The following is a 17,499-nucleotide window of genomic DNA, read 5'->3' as shown; positions in this document are numbered from 1 at the left end:
TCCTACCATGGGGTAGTTTTCTGACCAAGGTCGGCACACCCTGGGATTGGGGTGAGAGAAGTCCTTGGGCTCCCTCAGAGGCCAGCCTGCCCCGGGGAGGGGGTCAGCTAGGAAGGGCCCCAGGTCCCCCACTGCAGATCAGCCCCCATACTTCTTTTTTCGGCCTTATGTCTTGAATTTCCTCAAAAAGTTTTGTTTTTTTAAAGGGTGTTGCTGCTATACAGATATTTGAAAGTTACCTCTAGGGTTTGACAGTGAATACCCAAACATTTCACCACCATTAAACAAGAGGTGATTATTATTCAGATACAAAACAGAAGTAAAAAGACTGAGGGCACAGAAGGCTTGTGCCTTTCTATGACATGCTGGAAGTGTCTTGCCTGCGTGCCAGCTCCTCACCAGGATGCTCATTGCCAAAAGAGCCAAGCTTTTCCTGCCCTGGAGGCAGGCGAGGGGCGGATCCAGGAGCCTGCTGGGAAGAAACCGCTACCCTCCTGCTGGATCGCTGAGTCCTTCACCTGTCAAGATTGCTGAATGATACCTCTGCCCAGGACGCCCACCAAAGACAAGCCCCCAACTCCACAGACCAACAAGTTAAGAACATCCTGGCTCCCTTCAAGGGCGGCTGAGTGTCTGAGAACAAAGGGAGCATCCAGGCACCAGTCAGCCCTTTCCTGTCTGCCCTGGAATCTCTCATCACAACCACAGGGCAAGAGTCTGGAGTGGCAGAGATGGAGGAATTTGGGGGGCTAGTCCCATATCCCCATTTGGCAGAGACCCTGAGGTACGCAGGGCTGTAGAACCAGTCAAACCAGTCCTCAGGTTTCGCGACTTCCCAGCTCTTGTGTCACGTTAAAGGACACACACCCTAGAAGCCACTAGCTTGCTCCTTTTTCAGGGTTACATATAGAAGAAATAAGCCCAGACCCTCCTTTGCTCAAAATGTCCCAAGGCTGAGATGAAAGTCTTTCAGGTGGCACCACACTTTGGTCTCAAATCAGGAACTCATTTCAAAGTGCTTTTCAAGGTGGTTCTTGCATAAATTCCCCCAAGCACAAAGTGGGTCCTCACTGCAATTCTTCTACCACCCCAGCCACTTACCGCCGCACTGACCTTTGCTTCTAGGTTAATTATGAATAGTTTTGTCTATTGGAGAAATTGAACTGAATTAGCCTAGTTTTCATCTCTCATCAATAATTCAAATGACCATTTCCCACAAATGAAAATCCTGTCCAGGATGGGTGGAGGAGACCCCTACTCCGAGTGAGTGAGTTTTCATCAGGAGAGGGAAGGGGCACAGCTCTGGCCAGCAGGCCCACAGCCTCCCTCATTGGCCCCATGCTTCACTTCCCTCAGTCTGAGCTGGACCAGTGCCAGGGAGCACGGAGAATGTCCCAGGCCGGTCCGGCCCTGTCTGACAGCCTATTAGCCCCAGCTGCCGGAGACATCTGCCTGCTCTGATTACCGTCAGAGCGGAGGAGAAGCGATGGCCCCCAGTGTCCCGCTGTCTCCCCCTGCACTGAACTGTCATCAAGTGATTGTGCTTCCACTTCAAAGCACTCACAACCCATGCCTGGCTGCTATTTATAACTTTCCTGTGAGGTTACCTGCCGGTGAGGCTGGAGAGGGAGCGGGCCACTTCAGGGCTGAAGGCCCCAAACAGCACCAACTTTCCTGCCACTGCCTCCAGGCAAAAAACAGGCAACCTCGGAGCTAAGCAAAATCCACTCATAAAAATGTATGGGCAACATCAGGTCAGCTTTCGTTGGGTCCCAGGGCTGGGGACTCTGGGGCACACGAGAAGGACACCAAAACTATGGCAGCTTGTGATGCCACAGATGTCACGGGAGGCCTGGAGGGGTGGAGGAGGTGTTGCCACATGTCTCCTTGCCCAGGCTGCGCCCCAACAGGGCCACCGTGATGTCCAAAAGGGGGCTCAAAATCCCCAGCGCTGACGGGCTGGGCCACCCTGTGTTATCTTCCTGCAGCTGCTATAACAAATTACTGCAAAACAAGTGGGTTTTAACAACAGAAACTTATTCTCTCACATTTCTGGAGCCCAGAAGTCTAAAACCCTGCAGAGCCATACACCCTCCCAGGGCTCAAATGGAGAGTCCCTTCCTTGCCTCTTTCAGCTCCTGGTGGCTCAGGTACCGTGACTTGTGGCCACATCATCCTGCTCTCTATCTCTGAGGTCTGATTGCCTCTTCTCCTCCTGTCTGTGTCTTCTCCTCTCTGCCTGCCTCAAATCTCCTTCTGTCTTTCTCTTATAAGGACACTTGTCATTGGGTTTAGGGCCCATCGGGTAATACAAGATGGTCCCCCCATCTCAAAATGCTTAACCTAATTACAGCTGCCAAGACCCTTTTTCCAGAAAGGGTCACATCTACAGGTTTCAAGGACATTGACATATCTTTGGTGAGCGGGGCGTGGGGGTCACTCATTCAACCCTTTACACACCTCACCTACGGAAAAAGAGCAAGAGCAAGTCTTTCAGGTCAGGAAGCTCTGGGTTTGAATCCCATTTCGGCCATTCATACTTTAATAACTACAATTCACTCCTTTCTTAGGATGTGACCAACACTCAGTTTGATTCCAATAAGGGGCCCAGCAGGGCAGTGATGTGAGAACAAGTCTTGCCGTCCTCCTCTCTCACATGGACGCCCCCCACCCACCTACCGCCCACTCAGCGGTAGCCCCACCCCAGGCCCAGATGGGAGCAAGGACTTCCTGTGTCCTGCAGGACAGCCTGAGTTGGGCCATGTGCTTCCCCGCTGCAGGAACTCAGCCCCTCTGTCACCTCTCAGGACACCGCGTCTTCCTGGGTTCTGGAACCTGGCTGCCCTCCCACTTGTTTCTGCCTCAGCGCCCCCAGCAACACCAGAAGGCCTCCATCCAGCCTTTGTTTGCCTTTAATTACTGAGCTAACTAACGAGCCCCCCAGCGCCGCGCTGTGCAGACACACCTGGCTGCCTCTGACAGGTAATGAATCCTCAGCCATGTTCAAGGGCAGGCCTTCCTGACAGCAGGGGGGCAATCGACTGAACACAGTCTGGGTGAGCTGAGAGGTCAAAGAATATTGAATGAGGAGTGTGACCCCCCACCCCACAGGGCCCCTGCCTCCCTCCCACATCCCCTGGACTCAGCGAATATTGACGCAGACTTAGCCTCGAAACTTGGTGTTTCTGACAAGGAGGATTGATTTCTCTGGGGAAATGGAAAGTGGACATTGAACAAATGCTCTCTTATAAATCGGCACCAAGGCAGAGATCCTTTAACGTCACCTGTGAGAGACTGAGAGAAGAAAAGTCAAGTTTTTCCTAAGGCCAGGGAGAAGACCTATGCTTGTAAGACTCTAGTATTATTTTCCTCCACAAGCTCAAAGGCCTGCAAAGCCATGGCTTTCTTCCACCCCACCCCACCCCAAATTCTGCACCCTGCATGCAAGCCTGGCCACACACCTTCTGGAGCCATCCTCAGACAGATGAAGGTCATGTTCAATGATTCAGGGAGAGGCAAAAGGCGAAGCAAGAGACACAGGCACAAGTGAGGGTCCTGCGGGGCTCCAGGATCAGGACTTGCCTCAAGGCCAGAGAGGCCAGCCACACAAGGGCACTTTGTGCCCATCCTGGCACCCAGGCAGGGAATAGCCACCAAGAGGCTCAGAACAGCTTGGAATTTCCTGGGTGACAGAGCCATCGCCACTGAGGGATACCAGAGGGGACTCAGCCTCAATTCCTTCCCATGAGGAGCGGTGCAGAGCTTTGGGTGTTGGTGACACGTGGGCCACTTTCAGTCACCCTGCTAGGTGATAAGGTGGAGCAGATTCCCAAGGGGATGGTGGTAGCCAGGAAAAAGGAAGCCTTTGCATGAGCTGACAGGTTAGCCAGCTTCCTAGAGAACCAAAGACACCATGGCTGTGAGGAGAAAAGACAAGTACACTTTTGATCCCTTTCTTGTAAAAATTGTAAGTGCACATGTATAGGTATAGAAATACACACACACATAAACCCTGGAAGAGTCTCTAGAAGGCCACACACACTAACATGTTAACCATGTTTTATCCTCAGTGGCAGGATTTGGGATTTGTTTTTCATTGTGCTTTGTCTCTATTTTCCAAATCTTCTACAATGCATACCATATTACTTTTCTAATGTGGAGAAAGTGCTATTTTTTTTAAACTGCACAAATGTAGAATTGGCAATCTTAACAATTTTTACATCCCTGCATCCACTCTGCAAGAACTATTTCTAACACTGTGCCTAATTAGATTACAGCGAAAACCGAACCACGCCCTCAGCAGATTGTGTATGGGGTACCCCAGGCACCAGGGAGATGCTGGGTCCTCAGTTCTTCTCCCTTGCAAATACTGGAGCCCCTACACTGCTGTTTATCCCATTTAAGAATAACCAAAAGATTCAAACAGATTTCATAAATCATTTAGTCTTTACAGCTTTCTCCTCAAGGACACGCACAGGTTTCCAGCAAAGATGACGCAGAATAACAAGACAGATGTAGTAACTAATACAAAGTGCTTGGTCCACCAAACAAAGAGATGTTGATGCTGTAACTCAATTTATGTTGGCATAATAGGACCTGAGAGGGCTAAGAGGAGCTATATACAATCGACAGGCAGCCCTGAGGACAAAGGAACCCAGGAGAGCTTCCTGCCACCCACCTATCCCTGAAACAGCTCACTTGGGACATCAGAAGGACATTCTCCGTCAGGTGAGATTCAGGGGAGTTTTTCACTTTCCTCCAAGAAAAGACTCTGAAACAGCCCAAAGACCAAATCCAACCATCCTCTCTTCCATGGGTCCTCCTCACCCATCCATCCATTCATTCAGCACCTACTGTGTGTCAAACACCTACTGTGTGCTCCAAGGTGAGTATGGAATCTGACAGTCACCAGCCCTCAGGAGTTCTCCAGCTGATGGATACTTTCCTGGTGTTGTCAAGGGATGCTGAAAAAGGGTAAACATTCCTGCTATCCCTGCAGACCCCAGAGTGACAAAACAGAGCCCAATCTGCCAGCTCCTGCAGGTGCCCGCCTGGGGACTGATGGGAGAACCTCATGCCTAGTCGTCATATGAAGTCTGGTCTCCTCTCAGAGGCCGTTCCAGAGCTTCATGGCCAGCCCTGAGGAAGAAGGCCTTCCCGAGGACCCCGTCTGGTCTGTGCCAGGATGGCCTGTCATCTCTCCTCCACCCTCACAGCCAGGATCCCTCTGTGCTCACCTTCATGGTGAGAAGACCCTCAGTGTCTGGGGTTCCAGTGACCCGCCCTCCTTCAAGGCTCCTTGTGAGGCCTTGGACAAGACATTTCCTTCTCTGAGGGCCAGAGTGCCACTGGTGATAGTCAGGATTGGCCTGGATAGAGACTAAAGGTCGGTCTAGCTCTGCCCTCAGAGATTCTCAGAGGAACTCCCTAAGTGACCCCCAAAAAGCTGGCTCTAGTGACAAAATTAACAAGCATCTGCCCACTTCTTCGGGACAAATGGGCCAATGCGACTATTACAGCCCCAACCAAGCAGCCAGTAGTCCTCCTTCTGTCCTCGGGCTCGTGTGCCCAAGTCGAGGCCAGAGGTTCAGGGGTGATAAGCTCATCCCCAGCTGAGCAGGCTTCTTGGCCGTGAACCAGGAGGCTGTGCCAGAGTCGGTGTGAGACGAGCTGCCGCAGGGCACTCTGCCTATCCCCAGTCCCCAGTGCCCACCTAATACAGGTAGAAGCTGCTCCCAGAAGCAGGCCAGGGATCCATGCCACCACATGGAGGAAATGAGGGGCCACCCCTGCCCACCAAATGGCCAGGGCTCACCACACTCACACTCTCCCTCCACCCCCACCCAGCCTCGCCCGGAACAAGGAGGGGAGCACCGAAGCACAGGCCTACCATGCGATTCTCATAGGCACACAGGGAGGCCAAAGGAGTAGAAAGTCATCCCTATTTCCCAAAGGGGAAACTGAGGCTCAGCCATAGCAGGCGTGCAAGGGGCAGAGCTGGCACCTAACCCCAGCCCCAGAGCTCCCTCCTCCGTGCCGCTCTGCTGCTTCCACAGGAGTCTTCCTCACTTGGCAGGACTCTGGTGGGATGGCCTGAACCACCCTGTGCCCAGCAATGGAGCTGCAACAGCGATTCTCCTCTCTTCCCCCACCCATCCATTCCAAAGCTGGGCCTGGGCACTGGGAGAGATGTGCTATTCCCCACTCTGCACCCACTACATGTGACCATGGCAAAGTAGATCACCTCCCCAAGCCCCCGGTTCCCATCTGTAAAGTGACCAGCTAGACTAAAAGCCATCTGAGGACTCCCCACCTCTACCCCCTATACTCCAGGGGCACCCAAGAGGTGTAAGTCTTGCGGAATGCTGAAAGTGACAGAGCTGAGGTGTTCAGAGGGTGGAGATTCAAGCCTATTTCTTCCCCAATGCTGGAAGAGATACTGAAATGGGAAACACGGTACCCATTTCAAAGACCCCACACTCTTGTTGGAAGACGAGACAGCCCATGAGCCAAGGCCATCTACAATAGAGGATGGAATAATTGAACCCCCCAGTAAGTGCTCTGAGTGCTTCCTGGAGGAGGTAGCCAGAAGACTGGAGGGGTATATCCAGATGCACCATGGGCGGGCACCTCACGTAGGGGAACAACATCTGCAGAGGCCTGGAGACAGCAAAGAGCACGGTGGGCCCAGGGCCACTGGGATCTGTGCACAGAAACCTGCCCTGTGCTACTAGCTCAAGTAAGGACAAAGGCCTTGCATACTGAGGTTACCAAATTCCTTTTAATGACTCTTAAGTGCTTCTTTACAACTTTCTATAAATCCACCAGCTCATCCCCGTCCCAGAACTCCACACACAATCTCATTAGGAAGCAGTAAGTGGTGGGAAATATTGATACTTCTGGCTAAGCGCATTATTAATAACATTACCATTCATATCACCTCGTAAACCACCCTTATAGGACATTTAGCATGGCTAAGTCCAAATGAAGATAATACTATTGCTAATTATATCTCTATAAACGTATTTTATGGCAGAGAACAAGAGCTCTCATATCCTCTGATTACTCAGTTGCCAGAACCATAAGGAAGTAGGCAAGACTTCATGAAGACGTGCCCTCTGGGGATGATTCATTATGAATAACTGTGGTTAGCAAAAGCACAAGAGCTTTCGGATTTTTAAAAGAAAGGGAGTGTAACTTGTAAAAGGGAAGTCAGGGAGGAAACAGCTCAGGTAGCCAGAATAAGCAAGGCCGACTCTGTGGGCTCAGTTGCTCTGGAACTGCTGGTTGGGATGCCCAAGCTTGCTCTCTCGAGCCTGTGTGTCCACAGGACTGACAGTGGTCTGGGCAGGGCCTGCCCGAAGCTCATTGGTGGTGTCCATACACTGGTGTCAGTGACCCGGAGCTCACGAAGGAAAGCTGAGCGTGTGTCTATGTCTCGTGAGGGGCGTCTAAATCCAGCAGCCCTAAGATAACATTTGGAAATTATTCACATTTCTTCTTTTCTTAATGGTTTACTTAGCATCCATGGATTTAATGGGGGTAACTTGTCTGAAGCGGGTGGAGGGGCTTATGACTGTCTCAGGGAGCAGAGCCAGCCTCGCTAGTTCCCCTCCTGCACAAGATAAGGGTCAAAACGCTTACTCTAAAGGAGGCTGCAAATAAGAAAATAAACACTTTTCTTTTTCTCTTTCTAGCTGAGCTCAGACAATTTACAGTATTAAAGGTCCCCTTGTACTCTGGAGAACTGGAATTGATTGTTTTTTTCTTAAAATTGCTCATTGGGTTGGTTATAAATTTCTCTAGCTGTTGCTATCAAGTAGTAAATTGAAGTTATGAGACTAATCACAGATCGATTGCAGCCATTCTAAGGCAGGGCTATTCCGCACGAACATAGGCACTTCAGACTTTTGACAGGCATTTAAAATAAATTAACTGGAGTTCGGATTCAATTCATTAAGAATTGGTGAGACCTCAGCCAGACACTAGGGAGAAGTTCACTTTCCCTCTGTCTATGGGTTTGTCATCAGTGCCATTCACCAAATAGTTCCAGTTCCCCTTCTTACATGCATTTCTCCATCTCTTCTAAAGTTAGCCAAGGCCAAGGGACTTGTTTTGGCCAGTGAAACGTCAGCATGAGTGAGCATCATTATCAGTTCCAGGCAGGTGCTTTAAAACAGACATCAGCCAGCTTTTCCCCTGAAAGGCCAGATAGTATATATTTTAGGCTCTGTGAGCCACAAGGTCAGGGTCACAACTACTCACCTCTGTCATTATAATATGAAAGCAGCCACAGATGATACGTAATCAAATGGGTGTGGCTATGTTCTCATTAAACTTTACTTATGGACACTGAAATTTGATGTTCTTACAATTTTTGTGTGTCTCAAAAAACGTTGTTCTTCTTTTGATTTTTTTAACCATTTGAAAATATTAAAAAAAAATTCCTAACTTCAGAATGTACAAAAACAGGTGACAGCTCAGATTTGGCCCAAAGGCTTTGCCAAATCTGACCTGTTTGCCAACCTCTGCCAAAAAAGAATCATTGGGTGATTTGTTATACCTGCTTCTCCCACCAAACAATGACCACAGAAGCATGTGTGGAGACAGAGCCTCCATCAGCCTGGGTTCATAAGTGCCTCTAATGAGCAGAGCCCCCAGTCAGTTCCCACTGGACACAAAGAGTGAACAAAAAATACACTCTTGTTGCTTACATCACTGGGATTTGGGGGATTATTTGTTACTACAGCAAATTTAGCCTATCCTGTCTGAAACAATCTATGAAAGATTTTTTAAGTGAATTAATAAAATAGATAAAATCCTAATATAAAAGTTTTATTAAGAAATGATTTTCAACACACTTTAAACATCTTTTGTAGTACCCATTTTCATTAAAATCATAAATTATGCATAAACGACTTTAATCTGTTCATTAAAGCAAATCCTGAACACGCTGAAACTTGACTTCTCCTAAATCTATTTAGAATCACAGTGGATTTTTAGAGTTATTTCCTTTTCAAAGATATTCACATTCAGACTAGACTTTCTTCTAATCTGCCCCATATAGTGAGATTGACAGTTTGGGAATCTCAGACTCATACCCAATATTTCCATCCTTAGCCCAGGTAACAGGAAAGGAATAGCAGAAGTTTCCAGATAGACTGAGCCATTCCAAATGTCACATTTTAATAATACATGACTGAGAAAAAAGAGGCAAGTAGACAGATACAGAGAGATATGCCATGTGGCTTTGGGCATGTCCTTCATGTCCCTTGTCTTCTCTGGGTTACAGTTTTCCCATCTGTAAAACTGGGAGATGGAATAAATGTCCTCTATGTGCTCTTTAAGTTCAGACATTCCAAGACTAGATATAATTTCAGACAACTAAAAACAGACCTTTTTGGATCCAACAAACAAAACAGAAAGGAACTTAGGATACAACTTCATCTAGAATTTTGGATAAGAGCCTTCACCTAAAGAAGTCACACATGTCCCTATTTGGAACCCACAGAACTGAACTAGCATGGCAAGGAAATTAACAGAGAATGAAATACAAATGGACAATGAACATGTAAGAAAATGTTCAGCCTCCTCAGAAATCAAAGTAATGCCAATTTAAAGATCAAGATACCATTTTCCACCTACTGGATTTGCAAAGGTTCATTAGAAAGATCATGTCCCACATGGATTAGGGTAAGATCAGGGGGTAAAGAGGCCCTGTGCTGATGGAAATGTAAGTTGGCATGACTTTTATGGAAGGCAATGTGGCAATATGAATTGACAAGCATAAGCATGGGCATACCTTTTGACCAAGCAGTTAAACTTCAAAAATTTTTTCTAAAAAAACTAGATAAGTGTCACAAGATATAGATTACCCAACTGATCAATGCAGCATTGTTTTCAATAGCAAAAAAAAAATTAGAAAAATGTAAATGACCAAAGGTAAGAAACTATATAAATAAAAAAAGTCACACTGATACAGTGGGCTACAATCCAGCCATTAAAAGTAATGTTGCCATGTATAATATGAGCCTAATTTTGTTTTAGAAGGAAAAAAAAGTAGAAATTATATACATACATGGAAAAAAATCTGAAAAGTTTTTACCAAAAGTAGAAGTAATCATCTCTAGAGATGTTAATTTTCTTAATTTCCCCTTTTTTGTATTTTCTATATTATTATCAAATTAGGAGAAAAAATTAAATGGTACTAAAAATAAAAACTATAACCCTGTATTTATTGACTTTAAAAGGCATTCTTGATACAATTGAAAAGTTTTAAAAAGTAAGCAATCAAATAATAAGTAGTTAAAGTCTGTTCTGGAAAATAAGGAAAAGACTAGAAGGAAATGAAATAAAAATTAAATTATCACTAGAGGCAGAATTATGAGTGATTATTTTTCTTCTTGCTTGTCACTTTTTTTCTGGTTATTCCATATGGAATATAAATTATTTATGAAAAAAATAATAAAAGGAAAGCAACTTTTAAAAAATAAAGAAATAAACTGAAAAGGATCCAGATGGCTCAGGTAGGTTTGTTCTCAGTACTAAATAAAAATCACCTAGACCAGCCTCCCTTACCCTCCTTCCAAAAAGAGATACCACCTCAATGGTCCATATCACCACAGCCTGCAAGAACAGGCTGCCTGGAAGAGGCAGGTGGGCACATTTGAGCTCAGGACTCCATGATGAGGAGGGACACACCTTTGACACAATCATATACCAGTGTAACGGCTGGAAGTGAGGTCTTTTGGAAGGTCTTTAGATTTAGATGAGATCATGTGGATAAGGCCCATGATAGGAGAAATGTCTTTATAGGAAGAGGAAAAGAGACCAGGGCTCCTTCTCTCTCTGCCATGTGAGGACACAGCAAGGAGGCAGCCATGTGCAAGTCAGGAAGAGAATCCTAACCAGGAACCATATCTTCCAGCATCCTCATCTTGGACTTCCCTGCCTCAAACTGTGAGAAATAAATGTCTGCTGTTTAAACTTATGGTATTTTTGTTGTAGCAGCCTAAGCTGACTAACAGAGAGGTTACTTTCTTTCACCATTAATAATGTCATTCCATTGTCTTCAAGTTTCCACTGTTTCCTTGGAAGTCAGTATCATGCTCAGCACTGCTCTTAGAAGGTAATGAGTCCTTTTTTCCTCTGAATCTTTTAAGATCTTTTCTTTTTATTTCCAGCAGTTTTACTGTGATGTGTCTAGGTATATTCCTTTTAATTTATTCTACTTAGGGTTCATGGTGCTTCTTGATGTTTTTGCCAGTTTGGGAAATCCTTGGCCATTGTCTATTCAAATATTGATTCTACTCCTCCCCTTCCTCTTTCTGGGATTCAAATTGTACATGTTAGACCATTTCCTTATGTCCCATGTGTCTTATGCTTTTTCTGTATTTTCTTTCATTTTTGTCATCTGTCCTTCAAACTGAAAATTTTCCAAGTATCTTTCTTCTAGTTCACCAGTCTGCTCTTCCACTGTGTCTAACAGGCAGTTCAGTCCTTCTATTGAAGTCTCAGTTATTGATTTCTCAGTGATTGAGTTCTCAATTCTCAAATTTCCATATGATTATTTTATAGTTTCCAATTCTCCACAGAAAGTCTCTGTGTTGCTGTTCAGATTCTTGAGTATGGTAATCTCAGTTGGCTTAAAGTCCATGTCCAATAATTCCAGTTGCCAAACTTCCTTTAAGTCTATACTATTATGTATTTTCCCTTGGCTTTCAATCACTTGTTACCTTGTGTACACCTAGCTATTTCTAATGAATTCCAGATATTATATAAATAATGTCAGTTTCTGGATAATGCTGCCTTGCCTAAGAGAGGATTTTTGTTTCTGGTGGCAGAAAGGGTAGAGATAGATAAATTTAACCCAGTAGTGGTTGAGCTGACTTCAAGGCAGTCTTCAGCTTTTACAAGGGCTATTCTATTTCAAGTTCAACTTTACTCTTAGGAGTTGCAGCTGAAAGTCTGGGGTGTTTACCAGGGCCCCTTCTACTTGGCAGGATCTGAACCCCAATTTTACCCCAAAGCCCCATGAAAATGCCAAAAGCTGCGATCAATTTCTCAGCCATTTAGCAGCCACCTTCTGCTCAGCCTCTCAGCTATTGCATTTGAGTCCACAATTAACTTGAGGGTGAAAGTGGCTGGCTCTCCTCTTGAGAGTTCCCTTCGTTCAAGAATCCTGGCCCCTGAGCCAAGCTTTTGTTATTTTGATAGCTTTCCAAAGATTTCAACATGTTTTATGAATTTTGTGGATCTGCTTCCTAGTTATTATGGCTGCACACCAAATTTCCCCAAAACTTTCCCCAAAAAGCCAAAACTGTGGTTTTGAACAATATCTGTCACTTTTTACCTTTCATGGTTACTATAATCAGGAATTCAGGAGTAGTTCAGCTGGGTGATCCTGGCCTGGGATCTCTCATAAGGTTGCAATCAGATGGTGGATTTGGCTGGGATCAACTCAAATGTTTCTTTACTCACAGATCTGGTACCTGGTCTGGGTAGACTCAAATCACTGTGAATTGAGCTCCCCAGGCATCTCACTATGTCTTCATAATCTCTCCATGTTGCTGTTACAACATGGAGGCTTCAGGTTAGTTGCACTTCTTATAGGTTGGCTCAGGGCTCCCAAGGCATGTATCCCAGTAGAGAAAAGGAGAAGCAAGTGGAAGCTTTTATGACATAGGTTTGGAAGTCAAGCAACTTCACTTCTGCCACATTCTGTTAGTCAAGACTACTCCAAAAGTCCATCCATGTTCATGGGAAGAAACACAAAATCTACCTCTCAATGCAGGACTGTCAATGCCGTGTTATAAGAAGACATGACATGCATGGGTGTGTGGTATGGAATAGATAGCGTTGCAGCAATATGGAAAATGTAATCTGCAACACCTTTTCTAATTGTTCTTGACAGCAGTTTGGCCTGAAATAAGCTAGAATGTTACCTCCATGCACAGAAATTCCCTTCTCCTTAACTTGGGGTTTTCTTTAATTGAGCTAAGACTGCTATGACTATGTTTTGGTGAAAGATACTTCTGGAGCTATTCTCTTAGCTCAGACGAACCCACCTTCCAGGCAGGCAGCACCTGTCACATCAATACTGGGTAAATCTTTCCAGAGGCCGAGTGAGAGTTCAGGCACCATCTCGGCAAGGCTTTGGCTACTCTGACTGTCATAGCCTGACTCTCCCACTACCTACTCAGACTCACTCCTAAAGCTGTTTTCTCTAAGCCCAACACAGCAAAGAAAATCTGGACCATTTCTCATAGTCTAGTCTACCTTTGTTTTATTCCCAAAGACTATTCTGTAAAAACTCTGGTCCTACAAGATGTGAATTCTGTTTTTTAAAAAATTTACAGAACTTTATTTTCTTTATATTTCCTCCTCTTCCAAATTCATAATGCATATTAACACACAGCCTCTGAAAAGTCCTGCAGCAAAGAAATCTGTTTAACTTTGTTTCACCCCCATGTCTCATGAGTTCATTTAATCATGGAAAGTGGATTTGGAGAAAGTTATCTTTTTACTAACAGGATGCCAATTAACATCCCATAAACATTGTATAGAACAAATCAACATTGCCCACAACATCCTCAGATTTTTTATTCCATCTTTGTTCTTGTGGGACTGTAGAACCAAGTTGTTCATAATAAAATATTCCATCTCACATTGCCTGGTGGGAGCAAGGTTACGGCTGATCACGCTTTTGCTCAGTGGGATGCATTTCTGGGTGTTCCAAAGCAAAAATGGGCTGTGGACCGTTTTCCAAATTAGGCTGATAAATGCATCAACCTTTTCCACCTGCCAGTAACACAACGAGAAGTTTTTAAAAGGCTTGTGTTTACTGTCTGCCAATACACATGGGGCCATTAGCCAGTTGGCCGGCCTTGTGTAAGCTTCGTTTCCACCAGCCTGCAGTGAGCTGCCCAATCCCTAGTTGAGAGCCACAATCAATACCCCTTCCCTGCTAAAGGACTGCAGGGATGAGGGGTGAAGGAGCAATTTGGTTTGATGAGGGAGTGAGAAACAGGGAGATAAGGACAAAGCCTTCCTTCTAACCTCTGCATTACAGAGTTCTCCCACTTGAAGCCTCATTCCAGGCATTGCTGCCTGTCTGCTCTACCAATCTCTTGATAATTTAGATGTGCTTCCAATTGAGAGCTGCATTGTTTAATAAAGCAAAGACAATTGACTCTTCCTCAGTGTTATAATAGCCTCTCTGTGTGTTTACTTGAGAACAAATGCTGTTATAATTTCTTTGGGGAATCAATATCTTCTAGTGCATATGCACTGCCCTATTGGAGGTTCAGATTGTGTAAGGAGAGAAGGGGAAATTTATTGCCTTGTAAATGCCGGCAGAAGGTAGTAGTTTAGTGAGAGCTGTAATTAAAGTTTTGCTGATAATAAAAAATGGAGGCAATAAACAATCACACAGATTTTCCAGTCTTCAGCCCAAGAACGGTTAAACCACCACAGGGTCATGCACACTTGCTGGTCTCAGCATAATCAGCCTCTAAAAGTAAAGGTCCCGTGGCCCCCAAAGGCTGCCAGCTCCTTGACCCTCTACACGCTCCAGGGCCCAGCAAACTACCATCGCTCAACTTCAATCTACTCTCTTCAAGTTTAGGGGCAGTAGGGCCAACATTTGTTTTATCAACTACTTCCAAGGGTGGCTATTCAAGCCAGAACCCTGCCAGGTTAGCAGTCTACACAGGATTCGAGATTGGGGAGCACAATCTGGAGGCAAGGACCTGTGCTCCAAAAAGAACTCCAATGTAGGGAAGTGAATCACTTCCTGCAACCTGACTGAAAGGGACCCCTCTCTCCACCCCACACCCCAGGAATCTAGCTCAAGCTTTCCAGAGCAGCACACAAAGATTTCCCCAAAATGACTACTCATTTCTCAACTCCCAGTGAAGCACTTGCTGGGCAGTTTTGTGTCTGTTCTGGGCTGGATCGAGCCCAAGGAATGCATGGTTGTGGGGCAGAGGGAGTGAAGCTCTCTCAGCACCCACAGGAGGCTAATAAATGCTGACTGTGTCCACAAGTTTCCACCGACCCCTTGCCACTGGGCCAAGGAGGTCTGCACTAACTTTTCCAAGCAAGATAAAATCACAATCACCTCTCCCTGAGTTCCCGTGCAAAAGAATGTCAGGCAACAGAGGAAGGAGGCATTTCTCTGGCCCACAGGAATGGAGGCATCTTCAAGCCTTCCTTGGCACCAGGCACCAAAGAAAGATCAACCAACCTAAGGAAAACCAGAAAATATCTCCACTCACTGGTTCTAAACACCAGCACCATCCCTTCCCAGGCAAACTTCCCCAAGAGGAAGAACTTCGTCTATAATCTCTATAATTACCCACTCAGTCAGTATTCACTGACTACCTGCTACTTGCCTCACACGGTAACACCAACACCCAACACCAGACACTTGCAGAAAGAACAGATAAGTGGATAAACAACAAGGTCCTATTGTACAGCACAGAGAACTGTATTCAACACCTTGTAATAGCCTATAATGAAAAGGAATAGATATATGTATAACTGATTGACTCTGCATTGCACCAGAAATTAACACAACATTGTAAACCGAGGATGCTTCAATTTTTTAAAAAATCAATCTGAAAAGGCAAATAAATAAATAAACAAATGAGTGAGTAAATTAACCTCAATATCAGCCAGAAGGTTTCTCTTAGAATACAAGAGATTGAATTTTTCTAAAAGTAATAATATGATCTATACTGAGCACCTACTATGTGCCAAACAGCATACAAAGCCCTTTCCAGACATTCATTCTCTCTTTTGGTTGTTACAATCATCCCCTGTGAGGTGGAGATGATGGGCATCTCTGGCAGATGAGGGCAGTAAGGTTCAGGGGTAAGCATCGTGCCCAGGAGCAACATCACCCCACCAGCACAGGGCAGGGCTGGGGCATTAAGCCAGGTCAGCTGGGCTCCAAAGCCCACGTTCTTCTCTTATGCCATACTCCCTGTCACCTGTGCCACGTGAGCCCTCACCTGCCATCACACATCTTCAACTCCCCAACATCTGCTGGTGGGGGAGGGAGAAGGTGCAAAGAGAGGGTCAGATGAGGGTCCTTGAAGGCCCTTCCTGTAGGAAGGAGGGACTGACCCTTCCAAAAAGAACCACAGAGAAGCAGTGAAGGGAGCTGGTCTAAAGAAAAAGAAAAGCAGGGTGAGGGGCTTATCCATCCACAGGAAGCAGGCCTGGCTGGGCCTCTCGGCTGCCAGCATCTCTGGATTCCGTGCCTTTCTCTCCTGTCTCATAATCTATCCTATAGCCTTCCTCTAAAAAGATCCAAGGTCTAAGAACTTGCAAGGGCCTTCAGTACAGTCCCCTTGCCTGGTCCACTGCACAGAGCACCAAGGCAGCCACAGCCCCAAGCTCCACCCACAAGGGGCTCCTCCGGCCAGCACCAGGCATGCCCATCTCTCGCCTAGGCTGGACCACTGCAGCAGACTCAGCTAGCACCAGATGGGACAGAGCATAGGGCTTGGTGCACGAGCTAGCTGCCCCCACAACGCAAGACAGGACAGTTGTGTGGCTCCCTGCTGGGAGGCTCCCCCGAGAGTCAAGGTGGGCCTGCACCAGCTCTGATGCTTTGCCTGCAATCTCTCCCTCCAGACTCCTCAGAAGCTACCCTGACCTTATCGCTCAGCTCCAAATGAGTGAGGGACTTGCCCTGCCCTCACCTGCCCAGCTTCTGCCTGCAGGGAGCTGCAGGAACAGGGCAAGTCCCAAGAAAGTGCTCACCTTTGCAACTTCAAGCCCTGAAGCTTCTCCAAAGAATCCAATGGCCCTGGATGAGGAGGGTTCCAGAGCTCAGGCCGTGGTGGGACCCTGAGCTGCTGCTGATCCAATAAAATTACCAGCAGGCATTAAATCTATCCTCGGTTAACCCAGTGCCTTTAATAATAAAAAAAGATTTTGCACAGGGGATAAATACTATGTCTCATTTTCTCACTCTCACTGGTCTCCCGTTACCGTGCACTTATTAATACAATCGCTAATATACAGCTCCCAACCAGCCACTAAAAGGCCACTGTTATTCCTACTAATTCGACAATAAAATGTGGCTGTGCCAGGCCATAGAAGTGGGCCGTCATGTGATTGGGGGCTCTAGGGGAGGCGAGCCATGAGGCCCAGGGGTCTAGAACTGGCCACCAGGACCTGAGCCACCACAGCCACCGAGTAAGCCACACTCACGGCCCAGCCCCTGCAGGCCCTGACCACCAGAGGCCCAGGTGCCACCCAGAACTCAGACAGAGGTGCTCCCCATTGTATTTGTTTCCTATTGCTGCATGACATGTCACCACAAACACAGCAGCTTAAAACGACACCCACTCATTGCCTCACAGCTCTATAGGTCAGACAGAGCTCAGCTGGACTCTCTGGTCAGGGTCTTACAAGGTGAACATCAAGGTGTCAGCAGGACTGCACTGGAGGCTGGACTGGGGAAGAATCCGGCTCCAAGCCCAT

The sequence above is a fragment of the Vicugna pacos genome, chromosome 3 (genome assembly GCF_048564905.1).
Source record: "Vicugna pacos chromosome 3, VicPac4, whole genome shotgun sequence".
In the NCBI taxonomy this organism is placed as follows: domain Eukaryota; kingdom Metazoa; phylum Chordata; class Mammalia; order Artiodactyla; family Camelidae; genus Vicugna; species Vicugna pacos.
Note: the sequence above shows the minus strand (reverse complement) of the source record.